Source organism: Trichechus manatus, unplaced genomic scaffold, assembly GCF_000243295.1.
Source record: "Trichechus manatus latirostris isolate Lorelei unplaced genomic scaffold, TriManLat1.0 scaffold00052, whole genome shotgun sequence".
NCBI lineage: Eukaryota > Metazoa > Chordata > Mammalia > Sirenia > Trichechidae > Trichechus > Trichechus manatus.
In genome coordinates this window covers 452916-475679 of record NW_004443988.1, presented here as the reverse complement: position 1 = coordinate 475679, position 22764 = coordinate 452916, and positions in this window count along the sequence as shown.

The window sequence follows — 22764 nt, the reverse complement described above, 5'->3', positions numbered from 1 at the left end:
TAAAACCTACTTAATCATGACGTATTATTCATTTTATACATTGTTAAATTCAGTATGCTAAAATATTGTTCAGAAAATTTACATCTACATCATGGGGAATTCTAGCCTGTAGTTTTCTTTTAATTTTTGTCTGGTTTTGCTGAGGGTAATACTGGCCTCAAAACATGATTTGTGAAGAATTCTGTTCTCTTTAATTTGGGGGGAAAACTTTGTGTAGAATCGGCAGTATTTCTTTCTTAAATGTTTGATATTATTCATCAATGAAGCCATCTGGGTGTAAAATGTTCTGTGTGGGAAGATTTTTAACTAGAAATTTAAAAACTGTAATTGATATATTCCCCACTCGTCTGTCAGTTTGTCGGACTGTGGGAGCTTGCATTTTGCTGTAATGCTGGAAGCTATGCCACCGGTATTCAAATAGAAGCAGGGTCACCCATGATGGACAGGTTTCAGCTGAGTTTCTAGACTAAGACACATTGCATTGGGCAAATCTGCTGTAAAAGACTTCTTTAAATCGTTAAAAAGCAAAGATGTCACCTTGAAGACTAAGGTGCGCCTGACCCAAACCATGGTGTTTTCAATCACCTCATATGTATGCGAAAGCTGGACAATGAATAAGGAAGATGGAAGAAGAATTTATGTCTTTGAATTTTGGTGTTGGCAAAGAGTATTGATTATACTATGGACTGCCAGAAGAATGAACAAATCTGTCTTAGAAGAAGTACAGCCAGAATGCTCTTTAGAAGCAAGGATGGAGAGACTACATCTCATATAATTTGAACATGTTATCAGGAGGGATCAATCCCTGGAGAAGGACATCACGCTTGGTAAAGTAGAGGGTCAGCAAAAAAGAGGAAGACACGCAAGGAGATGGATTGACACACTGTCTGCAACAATGGGCTCAAGCATAACAAGGATCGTGAGGATGGTGCAGGACCAGGCAGTTTTTGGTTCTGTTGTAATTAGGGTCACTATGAGTTGGAACCAACTCAACGGCACCTAACAATAACAACAACAATTGATATATAGCTATTCTATTTCTTCTTGAATTAAGTTTTCTAGTTTGTTTCATTCAAGGAATTTTTTTCCCATTTCTTCTAAGTTGTAGAATTCATTGGCATAAATATATTCATAATATTCTAACTTTTTAGTACATGTGCAATCTGTGGCAATGTCTTCTCTTACAGTTCTGATATTGATAATTTTGTCTTCTCTTTTTTCTCATCAGTCTAGTTACAGGTTTATCATTTTTATTGATCTTCTTGAAGAGCTAGCTTTTGGTTTTAATGCATTTCTCTATTGTTTTCTATTTTCTAATTCATTAATATATGCTCTTATAATTTTTTTCCTCTTTTATTTACTCTGTTTTTTATTTGTTCTTAATCATCTGTTTTCTTAAGGTAGAAGCTGAGGTCACTGACTTGAAACATTTGTGGTTTTCCAATATAGACATAAAAAAAACAAAACAAACCCACTGTCGTCTAGTTGATACTGACTCATAGTGACCCTATAGAGCCCTCTAGTATAGTGGTTAACAATTCGTCTGCTAACCAATAAAAGGTGACAGTTAGAATCCACCAGCCTCTCCTTGGAAGCTCTATGGGACAGTTCTACTCTGTCCTATAGGGTCACTGTGAGCTATAAGAATATATACATGAGTGCTATAAATTTCCCCTTAACTATTGCTTTAACTACATCTTGCAAAATATGATATGTTGAGTTTTCATTTTTATTCAGATAAAAATGTTTCCTAAATTCTATTTTGGTTTCTTCTTGTCTTTGTTTATCTAGAAGCATGTTATTCAAGTTCCAAATATTTGAGAATTTCCCAGCAATTTTTCTATTATTGATTCCTAATTAAATTTCTCTGTGATTAGATACGTACTTTGTAATACTTCAGTCATTTAAATCTAATGAAAATTGTTTTAAAATTTTTCCTGGTAAATGGTCTTTGTGCACTTGAAAAGAACGTGCATTCTGCTATTGTTGGGTTGGAGTAATCTATAAATATCAATAAGATCATGTTGGTTGATTGCGTTATTCAAGCTTTTTATTTCGTTACTGATTTTCAATGTACTTGGTTTATCTATTACTGAGAGAGGAGTACTGAAGGATATGAATAAAAATGTGGCTTTGTCTAATTTTCCATTTAGTTCTGTCAATTTTGTTTCATGAAATTTGTAGATCTGTTATGTACGGCATAAACATTTGAGATTGTTATAACATCTTGATTAGTTGACCCCTTTATCATTATGAAATAACCTTCCTTTTTTCTGATTTTTTTGTTCTGTAATATACTTTGTGTGATATTAATGTATCCACTACAGCTTTATTTTAATTGATGTTAACATGATATACTTTTTCCCATCCTTTTATTTTTAACTCACTTATGCTATTATATTTAGGTGCATTTCTTCTAGACAGCATTTAGCTTTGTCTTTTTTTAATTCAAAATAATAATCTCATGTTTATTTGGAATTGTTAAACACTGTACAATTTAATGAGATTTGTTCTGGTAAGGTTTAAGTGTATCTTCTTAATATTTGTTTTCTTTTTATCCTGTTTGATATTGGTGCTCTTTTACAATTAAGTGAATAATTTTTAAGAAACTATTCTATCTTCTTCATTGGTTTATTAGATAAAAGTATTTTTGTGTAATTTTAGTTCTTGCTTTAAGATTTACAGTATGCATCTACCTTATCACAGACTATCTTCATGTGATGTACTATTTTATGTATAATGTAGGAAACCTAAAATACTATATTTCTATCTCCCCATTGCAAACTTCGTGCTATTGTTGTCATATATTTGACTTTTATGAATGTTGTAAACCTCATACTGCATTATAATTATTTTTGTTTAAACACTCAACTGCTCTTTAAAAAAAATAATATATATGCATATATATCACCATCTATTTATCATTTTTGGTGTTTTTCATTCCTTTGGTGTCATTCTCCTTCTGCTTGAAGGTCTCCCTTTACCATTTTTGTAGAGTGGGTCTGCTGATGGAGGATTCTTCCAGCTTTTCTATGTCTTAAAAAGTGTTTATTTTACCTTCACTTTTGAAAGATATTTTCACTGAGTATAAAAACTACACTGACTGTATTTTTTTCAAAGATGTTGCTACACTATCTTCTTGCTTACATTAGTTCTGACCAGAAGCCTGCTGTCTTTCTTATATTTGGTCATCTGTTCTAATATGTCTTTCTCTCCTGCTGCTTTTAACATTTTCTACGCAATGGCATTGACTCAATGGCAACAGGTTTTTGGTTTTCTTTTTTTTACCAATTTTGAATAATATGATTACAATACCCCATGATATCATTTTCTTCATGTTTCTTGTACTTGGGTTTTGTTGAGCTTCTTTGATCTATGAATTTATAGTTTTCATGAAATTTGGAAAATTTCCTGCCATAATTTCTGAAAATATATTTTTTTTTCTATTTCTCCCTCTCTCCTCTCCTTCAGAGACTTCAATTACATGTGTATTAGGTCACATAAAATTATCTAACATCTCACTGATACTTTTTCATTAAAACAACAACAACAACATTTATTTGAGAGAGTTTCTATTGCTATGTTTTGAACATAACTAATGTTTTGTTCTGCATGCCTAATTTGCCAATACTCCATACAGTGTATTTTCATCTCATACTTTACAGTATTCATCTCTAAAATTTTGATTTGGGTCATTTTTATATCTCTCAGCTATCACTGTCCTTTATATTACCTGATGCCTTGAAAACCATTGTTATAGATATGTCTTTCTTTTACATATTTTCAAGATAAATCCAATTATTGCTACTCTATCTTGGCCAGATGTGGAAGTTATTATACTAATATTATGTTAATTGGGATTTACACGTTTACATTTCTATCTCTTACTTGTAGACATTAGTGTATTAAGTGCAGAAACTGTCTTATTCATCTTTCTTTCACTTTTGCCATCACCAGCACCTCATAACTAGAATCAAAGTGTTTAGCTATATTTGGTGCATCAAATGACATGATTAATATGTCCATTCATTCATTTGTCACCCAAGAGTGCTAGTTGTAGATGAATGCTTTACTCCAAGGTTAAATTCTTATGCTAGAACCTAAGCATCATCTAGGTTTGAAGTTTTGTTTTGTTTTCTATGTTCTCAGACTTTATTTTTAACTTCATGCAGTCAGGGGGAAGCACTGGAATTGCTCTGATGACTTATTGGAATAGATATTTTATCTCATCTACCAGAGGAATTCCTGTAGGGGTGTTAGTGCATCACGTACATGTTTCAGTGGGATATATGAGACAAAACTAGTTTCAGTTACTGCCTGATTGCTTCTCCTTGTCTTATAGAATAAGGTGCTTACTTTAAGCTACATAAATGCTATTGATTCAACACTTCAGAGAGACAAAGAGGACTATTTGACCAGCACAGTTATTGTGTTACAGTCTAAAACATTGATCTTTGACCCTTATACAAAAAAGTCCAAAATCAGATGAGCAACTTGAACTGTCTCAGTTTTTTTCAAGATTAAGAAAACATTAACACTAATTTTGAAACCATTTCCAAATAATGAAAAAGCAAGTGGTTCAAGTTAAGCTAAAATTATTGCTGTTTTCCAAATTCAGATACTAAAATTAACTGTTTTGCTCAATATTAATGCTGTAATTATGCTTTTAAATTTTTGAATTAACAACCATTTTGTGCTTACCGTAGTACAATAAAAATATAAGATGCTTGGGTTTATTTACTAAGCCACGTTCAAACTGATGTGCATTTGGACAGGTCCTGACTGGTTATTTTAAGGGGAAAAAAGCAGGCACATCTCATATTTTGAAGAATACATGGAAAAGGTATCATTTAAAAATGCTTTTCCCAAAAGAAAAACATGTGACTTTTCTCTTTTAAAAATATTTGAGAATTTGAATGAAAGATGAAAAATGATTCTTTCTCCATACCTTGAAACCACAGGCAATACAGAATAGTTTTGCCATCTTAGGAGCTGCAGAGTGAAAAATGAGAACCTGGAAGTAGATACTTCTATTCTGGTTGTTCAGTTAAAGCAACTGAAAGGAAACAGTATTTTTTCTGATATATATGTATATACTCAAGGTATTTTTAATTGGCAAACATACAGTTAAGCTGTTATAATTAAAATGATATGAGATAGAGTTAGAATTGGACACTTTTTATTGCAAATAACTTAAAAGATTGTATTCTGCAGAATATGAATCATCTGCATATTTGTACATTCTGTTACATCAACTTGGTAAGCTACTGCCACTATTGCTCTAGCATGTAATTTATTAATAGTAATATTAAGCAATATTCTCATGATTTCCATAACTATAGCTGCTCAGGACAGTGCGATGCCAGGAATGATCTAGTATAATGGTGCTTGTCATCTGTATGCATCACTTTGGAAGCTTCTCCAAAAATAGAACTATTGGTAATAGTTTTATGTCTGATTTCATGTTCAAGAAGGTGTTATAATTTTAAGAAACTCTTGCCCATTGTGAACCACAGTCTGCTGGTTTCCTACCAGCAACATTAAAGTTTACCTTAACTAGGTTTTTAAGAGGCTCTTCCCAAGGGCTTCAAGTTACAGAAAGACACACTTAATCATTTCCCTGGAGTGAAATTGTGCAGCAACCCACATTCTCCCACCATCCATGCAGGCTAGCAGTAGAAGCTTATATGCATAAGAACTCCCCGCCCCAGAGTTTCCTCCCCTGGGAGATGTTTTTCAGTTTTTGCTTTAAGCACATGATAGTGTCCCCTCCCATTTAAGGGCCTTGGCCTTACATCATGGGATGACAGCATGTCACTGAATAGGGAAGTGACATTCAGAGGGCAGTTCTTGAATGAGGAAGACCTGCAGGACTGTTGCATGAAGGATCCTTTACAAATGTCAAAGCTGACTATGCCCCAGGACATAAAATAAAGGTAAATAGGGAGCATAAATCTTGTCTTTCTACCCTGAAGGTTTTATTGTGTTCCCAATACTTATTGCAAATCCAATTTTCATTGGAATCCCATTGGGAGTGTGTCTCACACTCATTTTTGAGCTTGAGAGTTATCAGAGAACAAAATCACAGTGTTTTTGAACTCAAATGCAAATCCAATATGAATATGGAATAGGCATTTCTTTGCACAGGAAAAAACGTTTGTTTCTTTTACACTTAAAAAAAAAATCTACAAGAAGATAGATTTTTCTCCAGACAGTAAGAAACAACCAAGCCTAGTTGCAAAATAGCTTTTCTTTCCAGGTTGCCAGAACATCACAAATTACGTAGCTTCTAGGACCTGAGTCAACTTTATCTAGGGCTCAAGGGGGGAAAAAAAAAAGGCTGGGTAAATTCTCAGTGTAAACTTCATTGGGAGCATGTTACCATATAAGCCTAAAAAGAGGATGCATCCACACATCCATATCTACTTAACTGTTATTTCATCCTCAGCAAAATGTACGCCAAGGTTAAAATGCCACCTCCAGCCTTTCCTTACTTAACTCAGCTACTCAGGTCATCTTTGCATATTAGGACAATGTGCTATGTGTATACATGTTTCCTATATTGTCATATCAAATTGACAGTTGTATCAATTAAAAGAAAAAAAAATTAAACATTAGACTCATGATTGAATTGACAGGGTCTGAAATGAACCTTATAATTAGTTTCACAGTAGAACTAGTTTTTCAATCTGTATTTTTTCTCAGATACCTTTCAAAGAAGCCAATACATTAAATTAAACACTTGAGGGCTCTGGCTGAAATAGAGGGGTGCAGCTCTCCAAGGCTCTCCCCCTGTCATGAACAGTTCCTGAGACACTTCAGTACCTCTACGGCTTCACCCAGCAGTGTTCAGATACCGAATCTAAGATTATCCAGATCAGACACAGGCAGTCTATGCCTCAAGACAATATTCATCATTAAAAGAAGGTATCCTTTGAGGTGGAATAAGAGTTAAAGGAAGGGATATTGGGCTTTAAAGATAAGTGTTAACTAGAGTCTAAAGATGCCAAATAAACCAACTCTGATCCTTTCAGTGTTTGCCTAAACCAAACCAAACCAAACCCATTGCCTTGAAGTGGATTCCGACTCATAACGATCCCATAGGACAAAATAGAAATGCCCCATAGGGTTTCTAAGGCTGTAAATCTCTATGGAAGCAGACTGTCACAGATTTCTCCGGCAGAGCGGCTCGTGGGTTTGAACCTCTGACCTTTTGGTTAGCAGCCAAGTGCTTAGCCACTGCTCCACCAGGGTTCCTTAGTGTTTGCCTAATGGTGGCTAAATAGAATTATAAGCCCTCACTCAATATAGCCATCCAAGGAGTTGAAACTGTTTACATCAGCAATGTCAGGGACCCCAAAACAAAAGACCATTGTTCCTTCTCAGACTTAAACTTTCTGCCCTGTGCTTGAATTCCTGATTATGCTTTCAGCTGTCATCTACTAACAATCTCCAATCTCAGATGAGCATGAAGTTCAAGAGGCCTCTGCTAGAATTGAAGCAGATTCTTGTTTGACCCTGGTCATGGACAAAGCCTGGTCTGCATTTCAAGATTAAGAACATTCCATTTACCTTAGAACAGCTCTGATCCATATTGTCATGGCTACTCATCCCAATTAACCCCCTCCATGAATCACTAAGTTTTCTTACAACAGAATTTTTACCCTGCTTTTCCATTCTCTACCTCTTTGTAGGATCACCAGACACACTATGTCCGTATCCAAGTGGCAACTCTTTCTATAATGCCAAACTGGGTTAGGAATTGGGCTCTATGAATGCCAGGTGCTATGTGTTACTTCGTGCCAGTGTTTTCCAAAATAGCCCACCAAACTTGTATAATAGAAGACGCAGGGGGAAAAAAAGCAAGTAAACTTTTTTCCAATAGTGCATGAAAAGAATTAGTTTGAAATTTTAAAGATTAAAAAAGAAATGACCATGTTTTGTCAGCCCAAAAGGGCTTAGTCATTCATTCAAAAATCAAAGTGGAGGAGATATGGCTTACAGATTCAAAGAAGTTATTATGTGACTATTGTAAATTTAATGGACCTTTATACAACATCTATATTCTAATGGTGGTTCATATTCTGCTCACATTTTTCACCTTCCTCCCTCCTAAACTCCCTCATTGTTTATTTCCACACCTTATTTAGAATGCCCTGTCATCTCCTCTTTACTTATCTAAACAGCATACATACTTCAAATATCGCAAATTCTATCTCTTCCAGAAAGCCTGACCCAGCTACAATTATCTACCCAGCCTGATCTTGCCCTCTCCATTCTGCAAACATGCATTGATGCCAATGTGTGACAAGTTGTCATCTAGGTAATGAGGAAATAAGAGCTACTACTTCTTTGACTTCCTTTTGCATGTGTACACTCGTTGAAAATCAAACATTTCGCTTACACATATTCACTAATAGCCTCATGTGTCTTAGTCTTTTTCAGTCTCCTCTACAATGCCTTGCATAAGATTGGGCACAGAGTTACTGTTCAATACCTACTTACTGACTGGCTTACATTATGTTTGTTCAGCATATATACACATCCCACCTCTCCAGTAAATGGACAACACACTCTATTATCAACAGAGTATAAAACCTAGTGGGTACATTTTATGTGATGGTAATAGAATGGCTTATCTCTGGCAAACCACATTCATTACCTGGCAACTTTATCACAAGCTTAGGCACCAGATCTCAAAAATGATTAGAAAATATAAGAAAGTGTATTGTGAGTGACTCACACAAGGACATCTTTAGATGCTTTAGTGAGAGTCTGAACAACAGGAAAAGGCTCTCAAAACTGATGTCCTTTGTGATGGCCATTTCAGTCTTTATTGTCCAGTGCCAACCACACCAAGTTAAAAGTAAATTATCCAGTGATCTCTTTATAGAAAAGGCAGAACTATACCCTGCACCCAAGCTCCAGCTGTGAGGGAATGGGAACAAATCATCAACATGCAAAATTTACTCACATTTGTCCACTTATGAACTGCCTTCTTGAGAAGCTCCAGGTTCCTGGCTCTTTCTCCCCCCTTTCCTCTGCACACAGCGGAGCAGGGGAGATGTACACTGCACTAGAGGTCAGAACATCTGAGTGGACTTCACACATCAGTTACAGTCAAGCTGTCTGAATTTAGTTCATTTTCTCCTCCGCCCAGAGAGTTTGTTTCCTCTTAAAAATGGGTTCAGTAAGTTTTTCTTGCCTATTGTGAAGAGTTATGCAAAATCAAGAGTGATATAGATGTAAATGCATTATAACCTGTGAAGGACTATATACATAAGAGAAACTTTTGGTTCCCATATTGTCTGTGAGGCAGAGACTTATCACATGGAAATCATGGGTATAAGGTACAACACATATTAAATATTTTTTTCGCTTCCACCAAAATTTTCATCTTATATTCTTGACTAGACTGTGTCTAGAAAAATTTCCAGATTTTCCAGACGGTCAGAGGTACCGGTCATGACAGAAAGCACGTGGGGCTCCTGGAGACTTTGATGTTGGGGTTTACCTCGATAGCGACCTGGAAAAGTGCACAGATTCAGACAGGGCTCTGTGGATATGTGTAACTAGTTTGCAATAATCAATGACATTTAAAGGGCACCTACGGTGTGCTGGACACTGTAATGATAATGATGTTGGTCACGTTAGCTGCCATTGAGTATGGCAACTCAATGCACAATGGGACAAAATGTCACCTAGTCCTGCGTCATTCCTATAATCAGTTGTGGATCAGATCATTGTGATCCATATAGTTTTCACTGGCCTTTCTTCCTAGTTTGTCTTAGTCTGGAAACTCTTCTGAAACCTGTTCAGTATCATAGCAACATGCAAGCCACGACTGACAGTTGGTTGATTGTTATGCATGAGGTGCGTTAGCCAGGATCTCAACCCAAGTCTCCTGCATAGAAGGTGAAAATTCTACCACTGAACCCCTAGTTTGTGTCAGGTAATGTTCTAATAGCTTTATGTACATTATCTCATTTCAATCTCACAACAACCAAACAGGTAGGTACTATTATCATCCTGTTTTACATACAAGGATACTGAGGCCCAGAAAAATTGAGAAAATTTTTCCAAGTCACTCAACTAGTACTCAGCAGAGCCAGAATTCCAAACCAGGCACTTGGATTGCAGAAACTGTGCTAAGCATTTTTTGTGTTTGTAAAGAAAGAACAAGACAGAGCATGAACATGGCTGGGAGAGGAGTGGATGAAATTCTTTGTGGAATGATAGCCATAGTCTCCCCTAAACCCTAAGTTTACAACCAAGGAAAGAAACTCTTAGAAAAGAACACAGGTTTTCCTAAGGAGAACGGAAGACTGATGGTGAGAGCATGAGTATGTCAAGGCCATCAGCCACATTATAGTTACCAGAAGGAGCAGAAGCCATTATCTCCTGGTAAACATTACCGACTAAGGTAAATGAGCTTAAAGAGAAAAACAAAAAGACATCTGAGTATGGTCTTTTACAACATAATGACAACATACTAAGAAATGTATATGCCATGAAACAGTAAATGGAATACAGAGATCAACGTTTTAAAAATGAATACAATAACTATCTTGAACAACATAGGGTATGATATTGATGAAACTAAGCATCAACAAAGAGTTGTAAAGAATAACCGAGCATATTTACCGGATATAAAAATATAAACATATAAAATAATCACAAGACATGGATAATTACCAGGATTGATACATTAAAAAATTAAAGTAGTTGTCAGGAAGATTAGATTCATAAACTTATTTAGAAAAATATAAAAGAAAAGTTAATGAATATGAAAGATAGACAACTGTTATCACTAATTTTTTAGGAGTGCCAGAATGAGAGAAAATAAATGAACGAAGAGGCAGAAATAGATGAAAAATAATTCACAATAATAACCCATATTTTAAAATATGAAGACCTAAAATTAAAAGATCTTTGAGAGTGTAAAACAGTATTCATAAAGAAAAACCCACACCTATGCACATTATAGTGTAATTTAAGAAAATAATCTAATAATTCCAGAGAATGCAGTTATTTTAAAAGAAAAAAAATCAAATTGCTGTCAAATTTTTCAAAGCCAACACTAGAAGCAAGATGACAGAAGCTTAATATTTTCAAAGTGTTGAAGAAAAAGACCTTCAGTTCTATATTAATCAACATTGTTTGTTTGTTCATTTTCTTTTAACTTTTAGGGTATATATGATGCCCTAAATAATATAATATTTTTGAAAACACTGAGAAATAAATCCTAGAGGATGCTCCGTGAAATTTGGGAAATAATTGTAATCAAATATCTTACTAAAATTTATTTTTGTCTGAAATATAGAGAACATGATGAAAATATAGAAGATTCAAATGTGACTGGAGGTGATGATGAAAATAAATGGGGGTTTACTATCAAATCTTCATGGTTAGTGCATTGCAAACTAAGACAACTGCCCCCTGCTAATGCTGCTTTCCTGTAGACATTTAAAGGCAAAACTTGTCCAGAAGAATTGTCTGGTTTTGTGGGAGTCAAGGGGAAGCTTAGACAGAGGATCAGTGCTATATTGGTTGTCTAATGTTGTGTAACCAATTACCAAAAACTTAGAGGCTTAAACCAGTACAAGTGAATTATTTCAGTTTCTGTAGGTCAGAGTGCAGACACAGCATAGTAGGATCCTCTATTTCAGGTATTATCAGACTTCAACCCAATGTTGGACTGGGCTGCAGTCTCATCAGAGGCTTGAGTGGGGAAAGATACACTTCAAAGCTCCCTCAGAGGGTTGGCAGAATTGATCTCCTTGCAGCAGTAGGGCTGAGGGCCCCATTTTCTTGCTGAATGTCCACTTCTAGAGGCCACTGTAGATCCTTATCACATGGCCTTCTCCACAGGCAGCTCACAACATGACTGCTGCTTCAAGACTAGCAGCAGAATCTCTCTCTCCATTCTGCTAAGTAAGAGTCTTATGCAATATCACATAATCATGAGTAGGAAATCCCATCTCTTTTGCCATGTTCTATGGGTGAACCAATCACAGGTTCTGCTTACAGTCAAGGGGAGGGGGTTATAAAAGAATGTGACTTATTAGGGGTCATTTTAGAGTTTGTTCACCACAGATACCTAGAGTTTTCCACCTTAAGATTTGTTGTCTACGCCATTAGACTCCCAAGGTGGGATCAAACTTAGGCCTGGCCTTTGGCTTTTCCAAACACATATTACCAGAAGAAGTAACCAACAGGCAGAAAAAATATGAAATGACAAGCCAAGTTTTCACACAGCTACAGGGTACAACCTCTATAAAAAGAAGACTATGAACCAAAGAGCATATGTTGCATGAAGCAGAATTATTGGAACAGATAGTCTAAAAATATAAAATAAGTTCAATAAATATTTTCAAAAATAGTAGGTGAGGTATTAATAATAATAAAAAAACACAGGAATAAGAAGTCATAAAAATGTTGGCGCTATTAAGTATGCAAAATACAGTTGCTGAATACAACTGCAGAGTGAATGTACAAGCTGAAAGGTCAGACTGAGGAGCTCTCAGAGAAGACACCAAGAAAGGATAAAGAAATAGATGTAAGAAAAATCTGGGCCATACGGAGGATAGAAGTAGAAGTGCCAATCTCTGTATAACTGCAGAAGAAGAAATAATAATATAACAGAGGAAAATAAATATTTGCAAAAATAATGGAGATAAACTCCTCATAATTAAAACCAGCACGAGAGACCTCGGACCAAAAGGCCTTACAGAAGGTGAGAAATAGGACAGGTAAAGAAATACCTCCACTATCTTAGTTATCTAATGCTGTTGTAATAGAAATACCACAAATGAGTGGCTTTGAAGAACAGAAATGTGTTTTCTCACAGTTCAGGAGGCTAGAAGTCTGAATTCAGAGTGTGGCTTTAGGGGCAGATCCTTCTTTGTCTATTTCAGCTTCTAACCAAACCCAGCCCGTGGCTGTTGAGTTGATTCTGACTCATAGTGACCATATAGGACAGAGTAGAGCCACCCCATAGAGTTTCCAAGGAGCAACTGGTGGATTCAAACTGCAACTTTTGGTTAGTAGCCAAACTCTTAACCAATACTCCACCAGAACTTCTGGTAGCTATTAATCCTTGGTTCTTTGAGGATCTTCATGTGACATCTATCTTCGCCCATTTGTTCTTTCTCCTCTCTGTGTCTATGCCATTTATATCACTCAGAAGTGATTAGGTTTAGTACACGCCCTACACTGATATGTCCTCATTAACATAACAAAGAAAACCCTATTCCCAAATGGATTACATCCACAGCTACAAGGGTCAGGATTGCAACACGCATCTTTAGGAGACACAATTCAATCCATAACTAACATCCACCTGAACACATTAGAACCACCAAACACGCAAAGGCATTTTCCAGAAAGAACACAGGTTGCCCAAAACAAGAAAGAATCAGACTGTCATCAGAACCTGCGCTTCTTTATTCATCTAAATTGCCACTTAAATATGAAGGTGAATGAAAATATCCTCAAGAATGTAGGCCTCAGAAGATTTGACATACAAAAATCCCCTTGGCAACATTCTTGAAGAAGTATTCAAATAAAAAGAAATATACATTAAGAGGGAAGCTACAAGCCAAATGGGAAGGAAGACCAAAAAAACCAAACCCATTGCCATCCAGTTGATTCCGGCTCATAGTGATCGGATAGGACAGAGTAGAACTACCCCATACGGTTTCCAAGGAACTCCTGGTAGATTCAAACTGCCAACCTTTTGGTTAGAAGCCGTAGCTCTTAACCACTACGCCACAAGGGTTTCCAGTGTGATTGACTGTATTAGCAAAGATTATAGTTGCCTCTTGAAACTGAAAACCATAAAAACCAAACCCACTGCCATCCAGTCAATTTTGACTCATACCTACCCCATCGAGTTCCCAAGGCTGTAAATCTGTACGGAAGCTGACTGCCACATCTTTCTCCTGCCAAGCTGCTGCTGGTTTAGAACCGCTGACCTTTCAGTAAGCAGTCTATCGCTTTAACCATTTAGCCACCAGACTCCTGAAACTAAGGGGGGTGGGGAGGGAAACATGAGAATTAAAATTCAGTGGGGATGAAGTGGGAGTAAAGACCAAAAGGACCTGAGAGTGTGCTAAAATTTCTGACTTTTTATGGGAAAGACACACTGTTGTTAGTTGCAATGAGTCCATTTTGACTCACAGCAACCCCATATATGCAGAGTATAATTGCTTCATAGGGTTTTCAAGGCTGTAATCTTTCAGCAGATTGCCAGGCCTGTCTACTGAGGCGCCTCTGGGTGGGTTTGAACCTCCAACCTTTCGGCTAGTAGTTGAGTTCTTAATTATTTTCACTACCAGAGACACCAGGGGAAAGATATAGATAATAATAAATTTAATAAGCCAATAAAGATATAAACATGAGACAGCTTCTTTACTTAAAGATATCTAATATAAAAACAAACAGTCCTGATGGTGCAACATTTAAGTGCTTGGCTGCTAACCGAAAGGTTGGCAGTTCAAACCCACCCAGCAGCTCTGTTGGAGAAAGACCTGGTGATTTGCTTAAGTAAAAATTACAGCCAAGAAAACCCTATGGGGAAGTTCTGCTCTGTCAGATGGGGTTGCTATGAGTAGAAAATCTACTCGACCACATCAAACAACTACAACAATATAAAAACAGGTTGCTAACCAAAACACCTAACAACTATAACAATATAAAAACAGGTTGCTATAAAAACAAGCTCAGGTCCACCCAGAAGTGACTAGGAAGAAAGGCCTGATTATCTACTTCTGAAAAATTCACCATTGAAAACCCTGTGAGCACAGTTCTACTGTGACACACATGGGATCACCATGAGTCATAATCTACTCATAGCAACTGTATTTTTCATATAAAAACAAGCTTAGAATCTATATTCCAAAACCAGCAGAAGAAAGCCTAACATCACCAATAAAAACAATGGGAAGAAAAAAAGTAAACAAAACAAAGTATATTAAAGGGAACATACTAAATAAGAAAACAGAAAGAAATCCTAATATAATTATAATAATATAATTGAATTAAACTCACCAATGAAAAGACAGAGTCACACAGACAGAAAACCAAGAAGATACAATATTCATCTGAAAGATACGAAAACAGAAAGTAAGAAAAAAAGATATGTCATGCAACTATTAACCAAAAGAAATCCTGGAAAGAATTCTTAGTATCTAGCAAAATATAATTTGAGATAAAAAGTATCACAACAGTGCAAAGGGGACCATTAAAGTGGTAAAAAGTATCACAGAGCAAGCAGATAAAACCATCATAAATAATTATATCTATAAAAATACTGTTGCAAAATACATAAAGCTAAAACAGGCAAAAGTTAAGAGAGAAATGGATAAATCAACAATTGTTGCTGCAGGTTTTCATACAGTCATCTCAGATTCAGAAGGCAAAATACGTAGAAATATGGAAAACCTGGATATGAATTTATCTATGGGGTGAATTGAGAACTACATCCAACAAACAATAGAACACGTATTCTTTTTCAATGTACATGTAAACTTTAACAAATTCACCATACATTAGCCCAAACAATCACCATAAATTCTTAAAATCAATAAAAAGCTAAATAAAGTAGTATCATGCGATTATATTCTATGACCAAAAAGAAAAAAAAAATTAATTAGAAATTTATAAGAAAAAGTAGCTTTAAAAGATTCTATATGTTTGCAAATAAAACTTCATGCTAGTTAGTAAATAATTCTATGTTTACAAAAAATATGATAAAGTAAATATTCAGCAATAAAAAACCTAGATATCAAAATTTTGGGGACCCAAGTTAAGCCCTAATTCAATTATAGCTAACAGGAAAGAAATGTTTAAAAATGACTTAAGATTAAAACTCAAGAAGTTGGAAAAAGAGCAACAGAGTAAAATCAAAGAAATCAGAAGGAACGAATGTAAAATCAAATTGTAATAAAACAATACACTTGGAAAAGAGCAAAGTTTAATAAAACCCAAAACTAATGTTTGGGAAACAATACTAATGTACAACTCTGACACAATAATTCAAGAAAAAAGAGAGGATGCAAATAAAAAACAAATACTATGGATTAAAAAGGGAGAACTCACTAAGAACAAAAATAGATAAAATAAACATAATAAATTCATAAAGGATAAAAAATAAAAATCTAGGTGACAGCTAAATTTCTATAATAAATGTCAAAATTAGAAAAGAAAAAAATAGTTATCTTCAACAGACAATAAACACTTTAAAAAAGAAATAGTAGTTAAAGACCATTCCTCCTCAAAGCTTCAGGTCCAACAAATTTTATAGGAAAGTTCTACCAAAATGTCATGAAAGAGTTCACTTATCTTAAACATATTAGTTAAAAAAAAACAGAAAAAAATTTTAAATTAAGTTATAAACATAAAGCATTTCCATTAAAATTTCTAGGTAGAACTTTCAGGGAACTTGTCAAACGCATTGAAAAATTTTCAAAGAGAATAAAAGCAGTTGAACAGCTATTTAGATTTTAAACAGGAAAAGTACAAACAGAACACTAAATCTATCAGCTATTAAGACTTACTCTAAGTTTATAGTAATTATATAGTCTGATATTGGCACAAGAACAAATTAACCAATGGATTAAAATAGAAAGCTCAGAAATAGCATGTTTAACTAGTAAATAATAAAACTGAAAAGAAAATATTGTTTAGAATAATGTTGGGGACACTCACTTAAAATAAATAGAAAAATCATTTACTCTAACATACATTTTGTATAAAGTTGAGTTCAGATGAATTAAAGATCTAAATGTGGGGAGAAAAAAAAAGTGATAGAAAAAATTTTTAAAAATAATTGTGATACCTGGGAGTAGGGAAAACTTATTTAACAAAAAACCAAAAACATAAACAATGTAGAAATATTCATGTATGTGGATGCATAGAAATTAACAACTCCTGCTCATTTAAGGTCACTGTAAAACCAAAAAACCAAACTCATTGCCTTTGACTCAATTCTGACTTATAGCGCCCCTATAAGACAGAGTAAAACTACCCCATCGGGTTTCCTTATGGAAGCCGACCGCCACATCTTTCTGCTGCAGAGCAGCTGGTGGGTTCAAACCTCCAACTTCTCAGTTAGCAGTGGAGCTCTTAACTATTGTGCAACCAGGGCTCCTTGAGGGACACAACAGGCACAATTAAGACAGAGATGTGACAACAGAGAAGAGACAAGTGTCATGTTTAAAACTTTTAAGACAATATCTAGAATATAAAGTCAGGAATCCCAATAGAAATGTGAATAAAGGATCTGAATAGGTAAGATAAAGAAGAGGACAAAAATGACAAATGCATGTAAGCAGAGACTGTCAAACTCACCAGCAATCAGAGAAATGCAAGTTAGAATGATGAGATACTATTTTATATCTTAAAGAAAGGCAAAAAAAAAATTGTTTAACGTGCCATGCCATGTATTGGGAAAGATGTGTCACATTTGTGTATTGTGGATGGATCTGCAATGTCCAAAAGACACCCAGGCTCCATTGGTAGCAGCACCAATATTTAATGAGGATGACAAAGCCATGTGAGAGTTATGCCATCTGAAATGTAATAAGTGCACAATTCTCAAAATTAGGTCTTTCTAGGTGATCTTGGGAGCCCTGATGGTGCAGTGGTTAACAGCTCGGCTGCTAACCAAAAGGTCAGCAGTTGTAATCCACCAGCCGCTCCTTGGAAACCCTATGGGCAATTCTACTCTGTCCTACACGATTGCTATGAGTCAAAATGAGTTTTTTTAAGTGATCTTGAATTCAGAATTCCAACCAGGATTCAGGAATCAGGGTTAGAAAAAGGAGTAAAATGTTCCAGCCATGGATGCTGCATTCTATATTTTCAAGCAGGTGCTTTAAATTAAATCTAGCAAAAAATGAGGGAAGAGATAGGAGAGAGAGAAGACAGGAACCACACTCATTGCAGGGAAAGGGTTAGGCAGTACCTGCCTAGTTCACCCCACGACTGTCCCAGAGCCATCTCATATCTGAGCCAGTCTTCAAAGCTCCAGTATATCTTGATGACCTCAGAACCTGCCCTTCTGGGAGTCCCCACTCTCTGATGCTGCTCAGTGATGCCCTCGGATTGGTTGGCTCATTTCCCTTATGTTTTATTTTCTAAATAGAGTGTAAACCTTGAATATGGTGGGTCCTCCCTTCCTAATCCACAAGCAACCAGCTCAAGACAATCCACAAACATCATGTAACTGGATATTACCAATCAACATGAGCAATCACTTACTGAAAATAATTTCCACTTAGACACAATATGATACTTAATGATGGGTTACCCCTAACAACAACAACACAACCCACTGCCCTCGAATCGATCCTGATTCATAGCGACCCCCGTAGTGTTTCCAAGGCTGTAAATCTCTACGGAAGCAGACTTCCACATCTTTCTCTCGTGGAGCTGCTGGTGGTTTCGAACTACTGACCTATCGGTTAGCAGTCCATTGCTTTAAACACTTCACCATCAGGGCTCATGATTGGTTACCAACCACCAGTTATTAGACTGGCTTAGTTCTAACATATTAAGTGATTAGTTAAATTCAATTCTTACAGGAACCTCATCAAACACCTTCCTATTTAGTTCCTTACCAACCCAGTGATAATCATCTGGAAGTTTCTCCATGTGTCTTCAGTTTTTCCTGGTTACCTTCACATAGATGCTCGTCATTTTTGCCACATAGTCACAACTCATAGCTTCTGATTAGGGCTGTTAGATAAAACACAGGGAGCCCTGTTAAATTTCAATTTCAGATAAAGAACTAATTTTTTTAAAAATATAAGTGTATCCCAAATATTGCATGGGATATAATTATACTAAATTCTGCAACCCTACATGTGATTCTGTGTTAGCCTGACCTTAAACACCGTGGCTGTTTATATTTAACTCCTGTTCTTTCTATTTACTTTTGCTACAACTGAGTCTTCTCCCTCTGGTAATATTTCATTGCCCATAGATCCAAGTCTGCTGCCAACACAAAGGAAGAAAACAAGTATTTTTTTTTTCTTAATTTTAATAAAATTATGAGGTAGGTATTATTATCCCTAATTTACAAAAGAGGAAGCTGAAATCCATATGTGTTAAAGAACACTGTACCTGGGATCACACAGCTAATAGGTGGAATCCACTCTAGAATCTGGGGCAGTGTGAGTCCAAAGCCATTCTCTTTTGCCTTGACAACACTGCCTCTTAAGAGAAGTGAAGGAGAAAGTGAAAGATGTGGCAGGCAGTATACTGAGGTGAATGTGGGGCAGGATTTTTGCACCGATTAAGTAGTCTTCTCAAAGGGGAAACATGTTCTCAAAGAACTCTAGACATTGACCCTGGGCCCCTGGATTGTTCCAGAGCAATGGTGTCTGGACCTGTTTGCTATACAGTTGAGCTCACTATGATCCTTTAGACAGGTTATCTCCTGAGAGCCCAGCACTGAGGAGTGACCTTAGACAGGCAAGTGCAAGAGAAGAGCAACCCAAAACAGTGACTTCAAACTCCATTAACCTTTACCTCTACTCAGAGTCTCAGAATAAGTCATCTTACATCTTCTTACCTTAGTTACCACATATAGAACAAAACAAAGCCCAAATTCTAAATCAAAAGATCCATTACCAAAACTCAGTGTCCTCTCCTCCACCCGCCCTCCTTCAAAGAGAAGACACAAGGCTCTGATCCTTCAGAAAATCACCCAAATTACATGAGCTAATTGTCCGTGTTGTTTCTCTCTTTTTTTTTTTTCTCTAAATGATGGCCACCTTTAAGAGAATCCAACTGCTATTTAAAACAAAAGATTGAACCACCTATCAGAATGCAAAATAATTGCTAATTAGAGTTCAAATCAAATAATAGGACACAGTTTAAATTTATACTTATAAAACAAATTATACTCACCGTTATACGCTCAACTCCATGGGCTGGAAGCAGCAGAATGACCCAAAGTCACCTTGAATCTGTCCACCCCTTACAACCTGATAATGATTGCTTTTTTTGTTTTTAGTCTCTTTCAACCAGAAGTAACTGCTCGTAACTGTGAGATTATGCAGCTCTGTTTGGAAAGCTTTTGTGAGTCCCTGTAGTGTAATGATTTTCCTTCAGAGAGCATGTAATTTTAGGTTCTTGCATAACAGCACAGATTTTTATGGTATTACTAAACTTCATAATTTTATTTCCCTCTGACAATTAAGTGCACATTGATGTTATGGAATTTTTTCTTCTCTCCATCACAGTTGGATGAAATTGGAAAAGCAGTCTATGCTGTGTTGGGAGTGCTCATGCCTAGAAGTGTAAACGTTTCGTGATTCCCTTGTTGAAGATCCATTTCACAGATAGGCAAATCCATCACTTCGCTACATTTTGCTTTCAGTTACAAACAAGCTGTAACCCAAAACACACAATGCACCAACCAAAAGCAATCAATGTGCCATTTATGCACTCCCTTTGTTTAGGAAATAGTTCAACAGTTTACAGTACATTAACTCAGAGGCTGAAACTAACCTTTCTGCAGAAAGTGAGCATCTTACAAATAAATGCATTTTTCCCCTGGAATTCATCATTTCCCATCACTAGTCACGTCTCTTTCTTGTCTATTGCACTCAGACCTGGGCAATAACACCAGACCTCTACAGAGACCCCCACAGCTCCCTTTGCAATGTAAATGAGGCACGTCACTTTTTCTCATCCAGCTGAATGCAGATAAATGTATTGGACTATGAACTAGGCAACCCCATTAGGGCATGGAAGAGTCACTCTGTCCCTTCCAGGCCAGGTGAGGGTTTCTCTACTGTAAAGAGGAGTGTTCAGTACCCATTAAACATATGACAATGAGTACTTGAGTCCCTCTAAATGGAATTTTGCAATTTATCCAAGAATCACTAAGAATGATAATGTTCTCTTTTAATCTTCATCTGTTGGCTTTAATCCATTCCCTGATGATTAGATTTTTGCAGACTTGCTAGGGCTTAATGTTGCTTCTCCTAGCAAGGTTTATTTGATCAATAGCATGATCCCAAGACAGGGCGGGTAGAAACTTTGAAATCCAGTCTGGCATAGCTTCTATTCTGTGGTCAGGTGCATACATTTCTCATTGGAAATCACTTTTCCTTAGCAAGCAGATCTCACATCTCTATATTCTGCTTCTCGGGTTTGTGAAACTAAAAGTTTATGGTCTTCACTCGGTGGAATAACCCTACCCTAACATCTACCGACTATATGTGTGGCGTCACAAGCTCTTGCTCCCTCGCCAATGATTGGATACACCCATAAGAATAAATCATTCTAGTAACCATCTAGCCTACTTGGGGTTTTCTTGTCAGAGAAGTTGCTGGTGAATCTGGACTCATTTTCTACAGACACACACAAAATTTCCAAAATTACACAATCGAGAAATAAATGCATGCAGATGTGGGATTTGGATTCACTAGCTTCAGGCAAATGCCCATAGTTATATTCCCTCTAAACTTTAAAGATTGTTTCCGTGAACTATCCTAAGTAGACACAAAATATCCAAGATGAAAAGAAAATAGATATTTTAATGAGTGATCTATCCACTGAGTTGTGTGGCAGTATCACATAGCTCATGAGATTTTGCCAAGGTAATGGTGGTTCAGTGGTAGAATTCTTTCCTTCCATGTGTGAGACTCAGATTTGATTCTGGTCACTGCACCTCATGTGCAGCCACCACCTGCCTGTCAGTGGAGGTTTGCATGTTGCTATGATGCTGAACAGGTTTCAGTGGAGCTTTCAGACTAAGATAGACTAAGTAGAAAAGCCTGGTGATCTACCTCCAAAAACCAGCCAATGAAAACCCTGTGGATCACAATGGTCAGATCTGCAACCAATTACGGGCATGGTGCAGGACTGGGCAGCGTTTTGTTCCATTGTGCATGGGGTGATCATGAATCGGGGTCAACTTGATGGACACTAACAACAATACCAACAAAGAATAGTATGGCAACCTGTGAATCATTGACTCACTTTTAATATTGGCCAAACCCATCAATTACTCACTGTTGTTTCTAACAAAGGTTTTTCCTGTTTACAGACTTAATCATTAAGCTGATCAGACTGGAGAGTTTAGTGGCTACGCTTGCCTAAGAAGCAAAAACACACAAAATAGAGCAGTGCCATAGCCACTGTCACATGAAGATGACCCTTCTGTGGCTACCCTGTTAGTAGTAATTTGAGAAATTCTCCATCAAAACTGATCCATGTTGGCTCAAGAGATAATTCCACTCAGTCCAAGACAGTAACCGGAAAACTCTGGCTAACATATCAATATAGGTTCAGCATACAGCTTCATGTCTTTTTCAGTTTTTGTGTTTTGTTTTGTGTGTGTGTGTGCGTGTGCATGTGTGTGTGACAATGTGCATTAAGAGACTTGAGCTGAAATTATTATCTTTTAAGCACACATGAAGCATCTTGTATATTGAAAACAGTGGGGATTTGAACATCTGAAATGGACTTAAATGAGCCACTCACAATCCATGAGCTGAGTCAGCATTAGTTTTCTTCCTTCTCGTGGTATATCTCGTTTCATTTGGCTTTCCCTACTTCTCACTCCTCTTTTTTTCCCCATATTCAGTGTTTCTAGCTAGCATGATGGGACATTCCCTGAACTATTCGTGTTTTAAGAGAGAATACCTAAGGATGAAGAAATTTGGAGGAAGAGGGCATGAACATACCTCCTTTGGCCCGGACAGCTCTTCAGTAAAGGTAAATCCAGTGAGAATAAAGTCTAAG